This window comes from Lolium rigidum, chromosome 6, assembly GCF_022539505.1.
Source record: "Lolium rigidum isolate FL_2022 chromosome 6, APGP_CSIRO_Lrig_0.1, whole genome shotgun sequence".
NCBI classification, from domain to species: domain Eukaryota; kingdom Viridiplantae; phylum Streptophyta; class Magnoliopsida; order Poales; family Poaceae; genus Lolium; species Lolium rigidum.
In genome coordinates this window covers 185,137,426-185,155,672 of record NC_061513.1, presented here as the reverse complement: position 1 = coordinate 185,155,672, position 18,247 = coordinate 185,137,426, and positions in this window count along the sequence as shown.

Below are 18,247 nucleotides of genomic sequence, written 5' to 3'. Positions count from 1 at the left end.
TAGTGATGTGAGGATCACATGTGTTCACGGAGTGTTAATGCTTTGCTCCGGTACTCTATTAAAAGGGGTACCTTAATTTCCAGTAGTTTCCCTAGAGGCCCGGCTGCCACCGGCTGGTAGGACAAAAGATGTTGTGCAAGTTTCTCATTGCGAGCACGTATGACTAAATATGGAACACATGCCTATTGATTGATTAGTACTTGGATACCCCATTTTATTATTATCTGCAAATGCCCCTGCTTTGATTGTTATATGAGTTTCTCTCATCCATGCAACGCCCGTTAATCCGTCCCTATGCCTACAGTATTTTAATCTTGTTGTTTACTATAATCACTACTGCTGTCTTTATTTCACCGATGTTGTTATTTCCCTATTCCTACTACTATAAAATTGTTACTACTGATAAACTCTTGCGAGCAAGTCTGTTTCCAGGTGCAGCTGAATTGACAACTCCGTTGTTAAGGCTTACAAGTATTCTTTGTCTCCCCTTGTGTCGAATCAATAAATTGGGTAATACTTCCCTCGAAGACTGGTTGCGATCCCCTATACTTGTGGGTCATCAAGACTATTTTCTGGCGCCGTTGCGGGGAGGCATAGCTCTACTCATAAGTTCACCTGGGGAGTACACTCTACCTCTCTCTCTGCTTTTATTTCATTTTGTCTTGCTAGTTTATTTCTGTCTAGTATTATTTTGCGTAGTTTACTTTTGCTTAGTTTCTTTTTGTCTTGTTTTACTTTTCCTATATACCCAAAAATCCATAAAAAATTTAAAAACCTAAAAATTAAAAACTGCTGTTATGGGAGAACCAACAACCTACTTGGAGCTTATAGAATGTTATAATAATTATAGAGAATCAAGAACTGGTAAAATAATGAGTGCTATGATAGAAAAATTGAATACAATGGCTAGAATCTTGCTTAGACGCCATGATATAAACTGTTGCTCTCAACAGGATACTAAACATCTTAAATTTCAATGTGGCTTTAGTGGAGAATTTTTAATTAAGAACTATAATCGGAATTGCTATATTCATTATGGGTTCGAAGAGGTAGAACAATTTGTCTTATTTATGGGAGCCTCCGAGATAGAATCCTTCATGGTTGAGAATTATGAAACTTGTGCTATTTGTAAGGACCTTAAAGATTATGTCTCTACTATCCTTAATTCTTGTATAGAATGCTACAGTAGGAATCTGTATATCCTTGATTATAAAGAGAGACACATTAACGCACAAGAATGCACTCACAATTTGCAGGAACCGGTGGAAGAAGAAATTGATGAACCTGAAAGCTCATTGGATGAAAAAGAGGAGGAAATTGATGAACCTAAAAGCTCATTGGATGAAAAAGAAGAGGAGAGTGATGAACAAAAGGAGGAAGAATGGATTAGCTACCCATGCCAACCTTCTAATGAGAGTAACTCTTTATCTCTTACACTATTTGATTGTTCTCCATGCTTACCGAAAGAGGTTGAATGTTATGTTCCTGTGGATTCTCTTGAACTATTTCCTATAAGTAAAACTTGTGAGAATAATTATGCTACTGTTATATATGATAATCCATGCTACTTTGATAAATCTTATGATAATGCTTTGTTTGTGCCTCGATGTCGAAATGCATGGTACTAAAGAATTTTGCTTAGCAAATGTTTATGATAAAGCTCTAGATGATGGTCCTATGTTACTTGATAATATTAATTGTACTACTAATGAAAATGGGATTGGAGAGTTCTTGACATTATCTATGTGTCCCATATCTCTTGAGATTGATCATTCATGTTGCTATATTATTGATAAAAGTGTGTTCGAAAGTTTTAATTCCACTATTTTTAAGCTTGATAAAAATTATATGTTTGTGGATCATGAAAAGTATGCTGCATGTGATAGTTATATTGTTGAGTTTATTCATGAAGCTACTGAAAATTATTATGAGAGAGGAAAATATGGTTGTAGAAATTTGCATGGTACTAAAACACCTCTCTATATGCTTAAAATTTTGAAGTTACACTTGTTTTATCTTCCTATGCTTGTTACTTTGCTTTTCATGAACTTGTTTATTTACAAGATTCCTTTACATAGGAAGCATGTTAGACTTAAATGTGTTTTGGATTTGCTTTTTGATGCTCTCTTTTACCTCTACTCTTGTTTCTTGCGAGTGCATCATTAAAACTGCTGAGCCCATCTTAACGGCTATAAAGAAAGAACTTCTTGGGAGATAACCCATGTGTTATTTTGCTACAGTACTTTGTTTTATATTTGTGTTTTGGAAGTTGTTTACTACTGTAGCAACCTCTCCTTATCTTAGTTTTGTGTTTTGTTGTGCCAAGTGAAGCCTCTAATCAAAGGTTGATACTAGATTTGGATTTCTGCGCAGAAACAGATTTCTATCTGTCACGAATCTGGGCTGTTTTCCCTGTAGGTAACTTAGAAAAATATGCCAATTTACGTGCGTGATCCTCAGATATGTACGCAACTTTCATTAGTTTTGAGTTTTCTGATTTGAGCAACGGAAGTACCATTTTAAAATTCGTGTTTACTGGCTGTTCTGTTTTGGCAGATTCTGTCTCTGTTTTTTGCATTGTCTCTTGTGGACTTTATGTGAGGCTTTCTAGACGTGGAGAGCTGTAGCTAATGTTTTATTGAGTTCTTGCAATGTGTCACTACAGGACCAAGGTGGATTCAAGTTTTTTGAGTACTAACCCCTCTAATGAAGTTTATGAGAAGTTTGGTGTGAAGGAAGTTTTCAAGGATCAAGAGAGGAGGATGATATATGATCAAGAAGAGTGAAAAGTCTAAGCTTGGGGATGCCCCCGTGGTTCATCCCTGCATATTTCAAGGAGACTCAAGCGTCTAAGCTTGGGGATGCCCAAGGCATCCCCTTCTTCATCAACTTATCAGGTTTCTTCTATTGAAACTATATTTTTATTCGGTCACATCATATGTGCTTTACTTGGAGCGTCTTTATTTTTGTTTGTGTTTGAATAAATTCGGATCCTAGCAATCCTTGTGTGGGAGAGAGACACGCCCCGCTTTTTCATATGAACACTTGTTCTTCGTTTTACTTTTAATGTTCAATGATAAAAGTTAGAAGCTACAATACTTATTGGTATTTGGTTGGAAATAGAAAATGCCTCATAATGTCTTGGATAATTTGACACTTGGCAATTGTTTTGAGCTCTCAAGTAGATCATGATTAAGTTTTTTCATGTAGTTTAAACCTATTAGTGGAGAACTACCGTAGAGCTTGTTAAAATTGGTTTGCATGATTGGTCTCTCTTAAGGTCTAGATATTTTCTCGGTAAAAGTGTTTGAGCAACAAGGAAGACAGGTGTAGAGTATTATAATGCTTGCAATATATTCTTATGTAAGTTTTGTCTGTACCGGTTCATACTTGTGTTTGCTTCAAATAACCTTGCTAGCCTAAGCCTTGTATCGAGAGGGAATACTTCTCATGCATCCAAAATCCTTGAGCCAACCACTATGCCATTTGTGTCCACCATACCTACCTACTATGTGGTATTTCCTGCCATTCCAAAGTAAATTGCTTGAGTGCTACCTTTAAACAATTCAAAATTTATCACCTCTGATTTGTGTCAATGTTTTATAGCTCATGAGGAAGTATGTGGTGTTTATCTTTCAATCTTGTTGGGCAACTTTCACCAATGGACTAGTGGCTTCATCCGCTTATCCAATAATTTTGCAAAAAGAGCTGGCAATGGGATTCCCAGTCCCAAATTAATTAACAAAAATAGACACTCCTCCATGGTATGTGATTGTTGGACGGCACCCGAAGGATTCGGTTAGCCATGGCTTGAGAAAGCAAAGGTGGGGAGGAGTGTCATCATAATAAAACTAAAATAAAAAGGCACTCCTTCATGGTATGAGATTGTTGGCAGGCACCCGAGGATTCGGTTAGCCATGGTTGTGAAAGAAAGGTTGGAAGGAGTGCCACCCAAAAATAAAATAAAATGGGAGCCGCTCTTTGAAGGTTTGTCTGGCAAGGGGGTTAGAGTGCCCACTACCATTCGTTGACAACAACAAACACCTCTCGAAACTTTACTTTTATGCTCTCTTTATGTTTTCAAAACCAAAGCTCTAGCACAAATATAGCAATCAATGCTTCCCTCTGCGAAGGGCCTTTCTTTTACTTTTATGTTGAGTCAGTTTACCTACTTCCTTCCATCTTAGAAGCAAACACTTGTGTCAACTGTGCATTGATTCTTACATACTTGCTTATTTGCATTCATCATATTACTTTGTGTTGACAATTATCCATGAGATATGCATGTTGAAAGTTGAAAGCAACTGCTGAAACTTAAATCTTCCTATGTGTTGCTTCGATGCCTTTACTTTGAATCTATTGCTTTATGAGTTAACTCTTGTGCAAGACTTTTGATGCTTGTCTTGAAAGTACTCTTCATGAAAAGTTTTGCTATATGTTATCTATTTGTTAGCAACTATAGATCATTGCCTTGAGTCACTTCATTCATTTCATATGCTTTGTAATAGTATGATCAAGGTTATGTAAGTAGCATGTCACTACAGAAATTATTCTTTTTATCGTTTACCTACTCGAGGACGAGCAGGAACTAAGCTTGGGGATGCCGATACGTCTCCAACGTACCTATAATTTCCGATGTTCCATGCTTGTTTTATGACAATACTTACATGTTTTGCTTGCACTTTATAATGTTTTTATGCGTTTTCCGGAACTAACCTATTAACAAGATGCCACGGTGCCGGTTCTCGTTTTCTGCTGTTTTTGGTTCCGGAAAGGCTGTTCGGGCAATATTCTCGGAATTGGACGAAATCAACGCCAAAGATCTTATTTTTCCCGGGAGGCTCCGAACACCGAAGGGGAGTCGGAGGAGAGCCAGGGGGCCACCACACATGTGGGACGCGCGGGCCACACCCTGGCCGCGCCGGCCTGGTGTGGGGCCACCCTGTCGCCCCTCCTGCGCCGCCTCTTCGCATGTTTAAGCCCTTTCGACCTAAAAACGCAGTACCAATTGACGAAACTCCAAAAAGACTCCAGGGGCGCCGCCGCCATCGCGAAACTCCAATTCGGGGGACAGAAGTCTCTGTTCCGGCACCCTGCCGGGACGGGGAAGTGCCCCCGGAAGCCATCTCCATCGACGCCACCGCCTCCATCATTCTCTGTGAGTAATTTCCCCGCTGTAGGCTGAAGGGGATGGTAGGGATTGGATGAGATTGATCATGTAATAGTCATAAGATTGTTAGGGCATAGTGCCTAGTATCCGTAGATGTCACTTTTATGATATTGTTGCAACTTGTTATGCTTAATGCTTGTCACTAGGGCCCGAGTGCCATGATCTCGGATATGAACATGTTATTGATTCATGAAGATATTCGTTGTTTATGATCTTACCCGCAAGTTGTATACACACGTCGCTGTCCGGAACCAATGGCCCCGAAGTGACGAAATCGGGACAACCGGAGGGGATGGTAGTGATGTGAGGATCACATGTGTTCACGGAGTGTTAATGCTTTGCTCCGGTACTCTATTAAAAGGAGTACCTTAATTTCCGATAGTTTCCCTAGAGGCCCGGCTGCCACCGGCTGGTAGGACAAAAGATGTTGTGCAAGTTTCTCATTGCGAGCACGTACGACTAAATATGGAACACATGCCTATTGATTGATTAGTACTTGGATACCGTTTTATTATTATCCGCAAATGCCCTCGCTTTGATTGTTATATGAGTTTCTCTCATCCATGCAACGCCCGTTAATCCGTCCCTGTGCCTACAGTATTTTAATCCTGTTGTTTACTATAATCACTACTGCTGTCTTTATTTCACCGCTTCTGTTATTTCCCTATTCCTACTACTATAAAACTGTTACTACTGATAAACTCTTGCGAGCAAGTCTGTTTCCAGGTGCAGCTAAATTGACAACTCCGTTGTTAAGGCTTACAAGTATTCTTTGTCTCCCCTTGTGTCGAATCAATAAATTGGGTAATACTTCCCTCGAAGACTGTTGCGATCCCCTATACTTGTGGGTCATCACCAGTGATGGTCGGTGCTCTATCACATGACTGCATCTCGATTTATGTACCATACTTACTATGTTAACTGGTGTGAGTTTATCCTGCCATAGTGCCTAAAGCACAATACTTTGTTTGAACTGCAAGGTAACCAGCTTGTTACCATGCTTGTATGTGTTTATCATTTGTAGGTATTACTTTGCTTTCAAATGAATCACTACCTGTTGTATATACTACGTGTCTCCTATTTACTCTGTTGGTCCTCAGTTGTCAATTTACCGAAGTATGTTTCTTTCGTTTCATCGGTAGAGCTATTCACATTGTTTTCTGCAATATAACTATTGAAGTTTCTGAATTACTTTCAAATGAAGCAAACTGACACCATTATCATGTCGACGAGTGCATGCTGATCTAAACCGAGAGTTAACTCACTATGGATTGGTTTGCCGCAGTTGGGTGTTTAATCTGGATTGCTTCCATGTCAAGTGTGAATTACCTTGCTGGTACTGGACCTGACGAGGAGGTTTTCAGTGTCATCTCTAATGGTGTGAGTATTTCTTACATAAGTATATTGTCATGGGTTTTATTGTTATGGGTTTTATTGTTAAGTGTGATAAAACATATTGCTATACACTCCTGTATTTATATTTTTGGTAGCTGGGGGGAAACACTATGGGTTGTCTATTTTTTGCTTTTGGTTTTGATCACTGCAATATCATGATTAGCAACATAATTAAGTTGGCGGTCCTACCTCAATGGTTCTCTCTGTTTGAAGTTACTCTTTATTCTGTACAACTTATAAGTAACACCTGTTATGCTGATGGTTTTTGATTTGTACATATGTCAATGTAGGATCAAATAAATTGTCTTTTTGTGTGTTCCTAGGGAGCCATGGCCAGTTCTCATGCTTCCTTATCATAATGTTTTACAAACAGTTTACCAGTGCGGAGGACTAGGGCCATGCATTATTTTTCCGATTTTTGTCTCTGCGCTACTTTTAAGTTGCTTCCAATGTTGATTGCTACTTTTAGTTTTTCGGTGTCCATGGTCGAAGTTCCTGCTCTTCTAATATTTTAGGCACATGAACAGAAAATTCCAGTTTTACAGTCATCATATTGTGGGTGTAGGGTTCATGTAAAAATTTAAGAGAAAGGAGATGAATAAAGTGTGGTTGGTGTATATGAGCAGTGACACAATTTAGATCATGAACAATACTGTATAGACCCAGATTTTGATCACCCATCAAGGAAAAAAGGGAATTGTTGTATATTTGTTAGCGAAGATGTATTAGTGCTATGTGCTAGGTAAAAAAGCTTATACATGCTATAAATTGCGTTATGCATGTGAAAATCCATCTTAGTGTACAGTTTGTGTTTTGAGTACATGTAGAACAGATGTACCACTTTAATATTCAAAGGTGAGATTACTGGCTGGCCTTAGAAAAGAGAGATGCTTTTGTTCTATTAAATTGTGCATTCTATTTTGATGAAATAATTACAAGGAGTTTATTCCTAAAAAACTATATTACATTATTATGGATGTTGAAGGTTATTTCCCTTGCAGCAAAAATTCTGCTTCTTTATTCGATGAAATGTGACCAAGGCTAGAGGGATGAGTTCAATGCCCTCTGGCTATTTGATAAAACACGTACTGAATGTTCTCTTTTCTCTCTATTTATCCATATATTTCTGATATTTTCCCTTGATGTATTCGCAGTTCATTGATTGCTTACTAGGAAAAGTATTGTCTTAGGTGCATGCATTAACCAAGGACATCATATTCAAAGCTTGGGACCTCTGAATTCAACATACTACCAAGACGATTTTATTTTATTTATTGCGTTTTTTCTAGCACAAATGATCCTCCACCACTTATAGATGCTTCACTCTTTTGTCATGCTTTCCCCATTCCTAAGTAGCAGCAGGTTGCATCTCTTCTTTTCCTATGACTCCAGTGAGATTTTGTTATTGTGAATTTTATACTGATAGACAAATTATTATTAGCTCTATGAAGTATGCATCTACGACACATCGGCTTAGCAATCTGTAGCAGGATATCAGCTTGCAAAATTATCGGATTGGCATGTTGTAGTCTCGAGTTACCCATCATAAATCCATTTTTTCATGTACTGAATTAGATGCTTGCCATTTTTATATTTTGTGATAAGATGCATTCTTGGGTACTCAAAAAAAGAATACGCATTACAAATCTGTAGTGTTCCTTTTACTGAGTTTGGTACCAGCCACGGTCATCCCTGTTTGTGTAAGCAACAGAGGCAATCAAACGCATATTATGCAGTGACTAGAAACTAGGACCACACTTCCATGTCTTCATCTGAGAGTGCAACGAACAAAAGCTTCACCATGCAATTACCTGAGTCAGGTCTTCTTCAGTATGACAGACCCCCTGAGTCCCAAGCAAGTCATAGCCTATTTGCATGACCATGTTCATGAAAGTATATTGCTTGATTCTATTTGAACTTACTTCTTTCATTCACCTGTATTTTTTCATATTCAGTGGTTTCTAGTAATCCTGTGTGAGAGTACTGTCACTTCCCATATTGACGGTATATACTATGTACGGGCATTTTAGTTGATGCTGAAATTGTTACATGTGCTTCTATGCCATATATATCTTTTGTCTTGCTTCCTTACATGTAGTGGAACATCTTCAACGTCCGGTGGAAGATCGAGAAGTTGTAAAGTGATGGAGGTACCGTGTCCTGGTTTCACCGGAGTTTACATACTGTGATTGTTAGTGGAAATTGTAAGTTTAATTTTGAACAGGAAGAATGTAGGTGACAAATTGTTTCTTGCACATTGAATTGCTACATACTGATATTTGATACGTCTCCAACGTATCGATAATTTCTTATGTTCCATGCTACATTATTGATGATATCTACATGTTTTATACACATTATATGTCGTATTTACGCATTTTCTGGAACTAACCTATTAACAAGACGCCGAAGAGCCAGTTGCTGTTTTTTGCTGTTTTTGGTTTCAAAAATCCTAGTAAGGAAATATTCTCGGAATTGGACGAAATCAACGCCCAGGGTCCTATTTTTGCACGAAGCTTCCAGAAGACCGAAGGGGGAAGGAAATGGGGCCACGAGGCGCCGCCACAACAGGGCGGCGCGGCCTAGGGCTTGGCCGCGCGGCCCTGGCGTGTGGGGCCCTCGTGTGGCCCCCCGCGTTGCCCTTCCGCCTACTTAAAGCCTCCGTCGCGAAACCCCCGCATGCGAGAGCCACGATACGGAAAACCTTCCGAGAGGCCGCCGCCGCGAATCCCATCTCGGGGGATTCAGGAGATCGCCTCCGGCACCCTGCCGGAGAGGGGAATCATCTCCCGGAGGACTCTTCATCGCCATGATCGCCTCCGGAGTGATGAGTGAGTAGTTCACCCCTGGACTATTGATACGTCTCCAACGTATCGATAATTTCTTATGTTCCATGCTACTTTATTGATGATACCTACATGTTTTATGCACACTTTATGTCATATTTGTGCATTTTATGGAACTAACCTATTAACAAGATGACGAAGTGCCGGTTCTCGTTTTCTCGCTGTTTTTGGTTTCGAAATCCTAGTAACGAAATATTCTCGGAATTGGACGAAATCAACGCCCGTGTTCCTATTTTGCCCGGAAGCATCCGGAACACCCGAGAGCCGCCGGAGGAGGGCCCCGTGGGCCCCGGATGATAGGGTGGCGCGGCCCGGGCCCCGGCCGCGCCGGCCTATGGTGTGGTGGCCCCGGCCCCCTCCGAGGCTGCCCTTTCGCCTATATAAAGCCCCTGCGTCGAAAACCCTTACGGAGGAAGCCACGGTACGCGAAACCTTCCGGAGCCGCCGCCATCGCGAAGCCAAGATCCGGGGGACAGGAGTCTCCGTTCCGGCACCTCGCCGGACGGGGAAGTGCCCCGGAAGGCTTCTCCATCGACACCGCTGCCATCTCCACCGCCATCTTCATCACCGCTGCTGTCTCCCATGAGGAGGGAGTAGTTCTCCATCGAGGCTCGGGGCTGTACCGGTAGCTATGTGGTTCATCTCTCTCCTATGTACTTCAATACAATAATCTCATGAGCTGCCTTACATGATTGAGATTCATATGATGATGCTTGTAATCTAGATGTCATTATGCTAGTCAAGTGGGTTTTACTTATGTGATCTCCGGAGACTCCTTGTCCCACGTGTGTAAAGGTGACAAGTGTGTGCACCGTGTGGGTCTCTTAGGCTATATTTCACAGAATACTTATTCACTCGTTATGAATGGCATAGTGAAGTGCTTATTTATATCTCTTTATGATTGCAATGTATTTTGTATCACAATTTATCTATGTGCTACTCTAGCAATGTTATTAAAGTAGTTTTATTCCTCCTACACGGTGTAATGGTGACAGTGTGTGCACTCGTGTTAGTGCTTGGTTTATGCTATGATCATGATCTCTTGTAGATTGCGAAGTTAACTATTGCTATGATAGTATTGATGTGTATTATTCCTCCTACATAAGCATGAAGGTGACGAGTGTGCATGCTATGTTAGTACTTGGTTTAGTCGTTTCGATCTTTCATGCACTCTAAGGTTATTTAAATATGAACATTGAATTGTGGAGCTTGTTAACTCCGGCATTGAGGGTTCGTGTAATCCTACGCAATGTGTTCATCATCCAACAAGAGAGTGTAGAGTATGCATTTATCTATTCTGTTATGTGATCAATGTTGAGAGTGTCCACTAGTGAAAGTCTATTCCCTAGGCCTTGTTCCTAAATACTGCTATCGCTGCTTGTTTACTGTTTTACTGCGTTACTACTACTGCGTTACTACTGCATGTTTACTTCCCGCAATATTACTACCATCAACTGCACGCCAGCAAGCACTTTTCTGGCGCCATACTACTGATCATATTCATTCATACCACTTGTATTTCACTATCTCTTCGCCGAACTAGTACACCTATTAGGTGTGTTGGGGACACAAGAGACTTCTTGCTTTGTGGTTGCAGGGTTGCATGAGAGGGATATCTTTGACCTCTTCCTCCCAGAGTTCGATAAACCTTGGGTAATCCACTTAAGGGAAACTTGCTGCTGTTCTACAAACCTCTGCTCTTGAGGCCCAACACTGTCTACAAGAATAGAAGCACCCGTAGACATCAAGCACTTTTCTGGCGCCGTTGCCGGGGACGGAAGGTAAACGGCACTCACACATTGGCAAGCCCGGCAACTAAGCACTTTTCCTCCCTCGTCAACTACGCGCCAAGCACTTTTCTGGCGCCGTTGCCGGGAGGAAAGGTAAAAGGCACTCATACTTCGGTTCCAGGTAACAGTACTTTTCTGGCGCCATTGTGTGTGTGCTCGAAGCTATTTCCTTTAGACTCTGCAATTGCGACATTTGGTTTCTTGTTTACACTAGTGAGGCATAATGGACAACAATGACCTTTTTATTCTATTTCCTGATTTAAGACATGGATGGTTTGATGCGAAAATTAAAAAACCCATGGAACATATTAATATGAATGCTTTGAACACTATTGTTGCTAATGCTATGGAAAATTCTAAGCTTGGGGAAGCTGGCTTTGATGAGCATGATATTTTTAGTCCCCCAAGCATTGAGGAGAAAATTTACTTTGATGATACTTTGCCTCCCATTTATGATGATTATAATGATAGTAGTCTTTTGTTACCACCTGTTATGGAGGATAAATTTGATTATGATTACAATATACCTCCTATATTTGATAGCTACTCTGTTGAATTTGCTCCCACTACAATTAATAAGAATGACTATGCTTATGTTGGGAGTAGTAATTATTTTATGCATGAGACTCATGATAAGAATGCTTTATGTGATAGTTATATTGTTGAGTTTGCTCATGTTGCTACTGAAAGTTATTATGAGAGAGGAAAATATGGTTGTAAAAATTTTCATGTTACTAAAACACCTCTCTATGTGCTGAAATTTTTGAAGCTACACTTGTTTTATCTTCCTATGCTTGTTACTTTGCTCTTCATGAACTTGTTTATTTACAAGATTCCTATGCATAGGAAGCATGTTATACTTAAACGTGTTTTGAATTTGCCTCTTGATGCTCTCTTTTGCTTCAACTTCTATTTCTTGCAAGTGCATCATTAAAACTGCTGTGCCCATCTTAATGGCTATAAAGAAAGAACTTCTTGGGAGATAACCCATGTGTTTTTTTTACTACAGTACTTTGTTTTATATTTGTGTCTTGGAAGTTGTTTAATACTTTAGCAACCTCTCCTTATCATGTTTTTGTGCCAAGTAAAGTTTCTATGTTAAAGTTGATGTTATATTTGGGATCGCTGCGCAGAAACAGCATTGCTGTCTGTCACGAATCTGGGCACAAGTCTCTGTAGAAAATTCGAAAAAATCTGCCAATTTACGAGCGTGATCCTCAGATATGTACGCAACTTTCATTAGTTTTGAGTTTTTCCATTTGAGCAAGTCTGGTGCCATTTTAAAATTCGTCTTTACGGACTGTTCGGTTTTTGACAGATTCTGCCTTTTATTTCGCATTGCCGTTTTTGCTTTGTTGAATGGGTTTCTTTGTTCCATTAACTTTCAGAAGTTTTGTGCAATGTCCAGAAGTGTTAAGAATGATTGTGTCACCTCTGAACATGTGAATTTTGATTATGCACTAACCCTCTAATGAGTTTGCTTGAAGTTTGGTGTGACAGAAGTTTTCAAGGGTCAATAGAAGAGGGTGATATAATGTGATCGAGAAGAGTGAAAGGTCTAAGCTTGGGGATGCCCCGGTGGTTCATCCCTGCATATTTTAAGCAGACTCAAGCATCTAAGCTTGGGGATGCCCAAGGCATCCCCTTCTTCATCGACAAAGTATCAGGTTCCTTCTCTTGAAACTATATTTTTATTCGGTCACATCTTATGTACTTTACTTGGAGCGTCTGTGTGTGCTTTTATTTTTGTTTTGTTATATTTGTTCTCTGAATAAGTTCATCCTTGTGTGGGAGAGAGACACGCTCCGCTGGTTCGTATGAACACATGTGTTCTTAGCTCATAATATTCATGGCGAAGTTTCCTCTTCGTTAAATTGTTATATGGTTGGAATTTGAAAAATGCTACATGTAGTAATTGGTAAAATGTCTTGGATAATGTGATACTTGGCAATTGTTGTGCTCATGTTTAAGCTCTTGCATCATATACTTTGCACCCATTAATGAAGAAATACATAGAGCTTGCTAAAATTTGGTTTGCATATTTGGTCTCTCTAAGGTCTAGATAATATCTAGTATTGAGTTTTGAACAACAAGGAAGACGGTGTAGAGTCTTATAATGTTTACAATATGTCTTTTATGTGAGTTTTGCTGCACCGGTTCATCCTTGAGTTTGCTTCAAATAACCTTGCTAGCCTAAACCTTGTATCGAGAGGGAATACTTCTCATGCATCCAAAATCCTTGAGCCAACTACTATGCCATTTGTGTCCACCATACCTACCTACTACATGGTATTTCTCCGCCGTTCCAAAGTAAATTGCTTGAGTGCTACCTTTAAACAATTCAAAAGTTATTACCTCTTATTTGTGTCAATGTTTTATAGCTCATGAGGAAGTATGTGGTGTTTATCTTTCAACCTTGTTGGGCAACTTTCACCAATGGACTGGTGGCTTCATCCGCTTATCCAATAACTTTGCAAAAAGAGCTGGCAATGGGATTCCCAGTCCCAAATTAATTAACAAAAATAGACACTCCTCCATGGTATGTGATTGTTGGACGGCACCCGAAGGATTCGGTTAGCCATGGCTTGAGAAAGCAAAGGTGGGGAGGAGTGTCATCATAATAAAACTAAAATAAAAAGGCACTCTTTCATGGTATGAGATTGTTGGCAGGCACCCGAGGATTCGGTTAGCCATGGTTTGTGAAAGAAAGGTTGGAAGGAGTGCCACCCAAAAATAAAATAAAATGGGAGCCGCTCTTTGAAGGTTTGTCTGGCAAGGGGGTTAGAGTACCCACTACCATTCGTTGACAACAACAAACACCTCTCAAAATTTTACTTTTATGCTCTCTTTATGTTTTCAAAACCAAAGCTCTAGCACAAATATAGCAATCAATGCTTCCTCTCGCGAAGGGTCATTCTTTTACTTTTATTGTTGAGTCGGTTCACCTATTTCTCTCCATCTCAAGAAGCAAACACTTGTGTGAACTGTGCATTGATTCCTACATACTTGCATATTGCACTTATTATATTACTTTGCATTGACAACTATCCATGAGATATACATGTTATAAGTTGAAAGCAACCGCTGAAACTTAATCTTCCTTTGTGTTGCTTCAATACCTTTACTTTGATTTATTGCTTTATGAGTTAACTCTTATGCAAGACTTATTTATGCTTGTCTTCAAAGTGCTATTCATGAAAAGTCATTGCTTTATGATTCAGTTGTTTACTCATGTCATTACCATTGTTTTGATCGCTGCATTCATTACATATGCTTACAATAGTATGATCAAGATTATGATGGCATGTCACTTCAGAAATTATCTTTGTTATCGTTTTACCTGCTCAGGACGAGCGGAACTAAGCTTAGGGATGCTGATACGTCTCCAACGTATCGATAATTTCTTATGTTCCATGCTACTTTATTGATGATACCTACATGTTTTATGCACACTTTATGTCATATTTGTGCATTTTCCGGAACTAACCTATTAACAAGATGCCGAAGTGCCGGTTCCTATTTTCTGCTGTTTTTGGTTTCGAAATCCTAGTAACGAAATATTCTCGGAATTGGACGAAATCAACGCCCGGGTTCCTATTTTGCCCGGAAGCATCCGGAACACCCGAGAGCCGCCGGAGGAGGGCCCTGTGGGCCCCGGATGATAGGGTGGCGCGGCCTGGGCCCCGGCCGCGCCGGCCTATGGTGTGGTGGCCCCGTGCCCCTCCGAGGCTGCCCTTTCGCCTATATAAAGCCCCTGCGTCGAAAACCCTTACGGAGGAAGCCACGGTACGCGAAACCTTCCAGAGCCGCCGCCATCGCGAAGCCAAGATCTGGGGGACAGGAGTCTCTGTTCCGGCACTCTGCCGGACGGGGAAGTGCCCCCGGAAGGCTTCTCCATCGACACCGCTGCCATCTCCACCGCCATCTTCATCACCGCTGATGTCTCCCATGAGGAGGGAGTAGTTCTCCATCGAGGCTCGGGGCTGTACCGGTAGCTATGTGGTTCATCTCTCTCCTATGTACTTCAATACAATAATCTCATGAGCTGCCTTACATGATTGAGATTCATATGATGATGCTTGTAATCTAGATGTCATTATGCTAGTCAAGTGGGTTTTACTTATGTGATCTCCGGAGACTCCTTGTCCCACGTGTGTAAAGGTGACGAGTGTGTGCACCGTGTGGGTCTCTTAGGCTATATTTCACGAATACTTATTCACCGTTATGAATGGCATAGTGAAGTGCTTATTTATATCTTTTTATGATTGCAATGTATTTTGTATCACAATTTATCTATGTGCTACTCTAGCAATGTTATTAAAGTAGTTTTATTCCTCCTACACGGTGTAATGGTGACAGTGTGTGCACTCGTGTTAGTGCTTGGTTTATGCTATGATCATGATCTCTTGTAGATTGCGAAGTTAACTATTGCTATGATAGTATTGATGTGTATTATTCCTCCTACATAAGCATGAAGGTGACGAGTGTGCATGCTATGTTAGTACTTGGTTTAGTCGTTTCGATCTTTCATGCACTCTAAGGTTATTTAAATATGAACATTGAATTGTGGAGCTTGTTAACTCCGGCATTGAGGGTTCGTGTAATCCTACGCAATGTGTTCATCATCCAACAAGAGAGTGTAGAGTATGCATTTATCTATTCTGTTATGTGATCAATGTTGAGAGTGTCCACTAGTGAAAGTCTATTCCCTAGGCCTTGTTCCTAAATATCGCTATCGTTGCTTGTTTCTTGTTTCTATCGCGTTACTACTCACTGCGTTACTACTGCATGTTTACTTCCCGCAATATTACTACCATCAATCGCACGCCGACAAGCACTTTTCCGGCGCCATACTACTGCTCATATTCATTCATACCACTTGTATTTCACTATCTCTTCGCCGAACTAGTACACCTATTAGGTGTGTTGGGGACACAAGAGACTTCTTGCTTTGTGGTTGCGGGGTTGCATGAGAGGGATATCTTTGACCTCTTCCTCCCTGAGTTCGATAAACCTTGGGTAATCCACTTAAGGGAAACTTGCTGCTGTTCTACAAACCTCTGCTCTTGGAGGCCCAACACTGTCTACAAGAATAGAAGCACCCGTAGACATCAACTATGGGTCCATAGCAGTAGCTAGATGGTCGTCTTATCCTTTTGTGCTTCATTGTTGGATCTTGTGAGCTGCCTAACATGATCAAGATCATCTATCTGTAATTCTATATGTTGTGTTTGTCGGGATCCGATGGATAGAGAATACTATGTTATGGTGATTATCAATCTATTACTTATGTGTTGTTTATGATCTTGCATGCTCTCCGTTATTAGTAGAGGCTCGGCCAAGTTTTTGCTCTTAACTCCAAGAGGGAGTATTTATGCTCGATAGTGGGTTCATGCCTTCATTGATACCGGGACGGTGACGGAAAGTTCTAAGGTTGTGTTGTCGTTGTTGCCACTAGGGATAAAACATTGATTCTATGTCTAAGGATGTAGTTGTCGATTACATTACGCACCATACTTAATGCAATTGTCTGTTGCTTTGCAACTTAATACTGAAAGGGGTTCGGATGATAACCTGAAGGTGGACTTTTTAGGCATAGATGCAGTTGGATGGCGGTCTATGTACTTTGTCGTAATGCCCAATTAAATCTCACTATATTTATCATATCATGTATATGCATTGTTATGCCCTTTTCTATTTGTCAATTGCCCGACTGTAATTTGTTCACCCAACATGCTTTTATCTTATGGGAGAGACACCTCTAGTGAACTCGTGGACCCCGGTCCTATTCTTTACATCGCATACAATCTACTCGCAATACTTGTTTTACTCGTTTTCTTGCAAACAATCATCTTCCACACAATACGGTTAATCCTTTGTTACGACAAGCCGGTGAGATTGACAACCTCACTTGTTTCGTTGGGGCAAAGTACTTTGGTTGTGTTGTGCAGGTTCCACGTTGGCGCCGGAATCCCTGGTGTTGCGCCGCACTACATTTCGCCACCATCAACCTTCAACGTGCTTCTTGGCTCCTCCCGGTTCGATAAACCTTGGTTTCTTTCCGAGGAAAACTTGCCACCGTGCGCATCATACCTTCCTCTTGGGGTTTCCAACGGACGTGTACATCTACGCGCATCAAGCACTTTTTCCGGCGCCGTTGTCGGGAGATCAAGACACGCTGCAAGGGGAGTCTCCACTTCCCAATCTCTTTACTTTGTTTTTGTCTTGCTTTATTTTATTTACTACTTTGTTTGCTGCACCTAAACAAAACACACAAAAATTAGTTGCTAGTTTTACTTTATTTACTGTCTTGTTCTCTATATCAAAAACACAAAAAAATTAGTTACTTGTCTTTACTTTATTTGCCTAGTTTACTTTTTGCTTATTTCATCATGCTTAATCCTAAGTTTACTTTGGAAAAGATACCAGTAGGGCGTGGGTGTATCATTGGAAGAGATAATATAGAAGAATTTTTCACCCATGTTAATATGGATGAAGATTTTAAAGATATACCATTATTAAAAACTGCCCCTACTTATGAAAGTGATGCTGCCTGCTTAATACACATGTTGGAAACTAGATTTGTTAATCTCAATCCCATAATACAACATATGTTTCTTACACTTACGGATATAGAGATGGGAGAAAAGAGAAATTTTGTTTTAAAAGTCCTTGTTAGAGAATTTGAAGATATAGCTAAAGAAGCTACAAAAGTTTTTATCAAGCATAAGAGGCTTGGTTTCTTTCCTGATTTTAAACAAATACTTGAAAAGATGGATATGGATAGAATTAAGTATACTAGTAATGTCAATGATGGTAGGGAAATTAAAGCGCCAATACCTAGTAAGCTACTAGGGATGCATGAAGCTTTGGAAAATAATTATGCTTGGCTTGTTCCTGAAAATTTGTTTGATGAGAATAGTAAGCCTAGGAGCAATGAGAGAGGAGTTACTTATATAGACCAGATACAATGCATTGTTGAGAAAACTCCCAACTCTCAAGGTAATAATGTTGATGCTTCTTCGTTTGAAAATACTTGAATTACA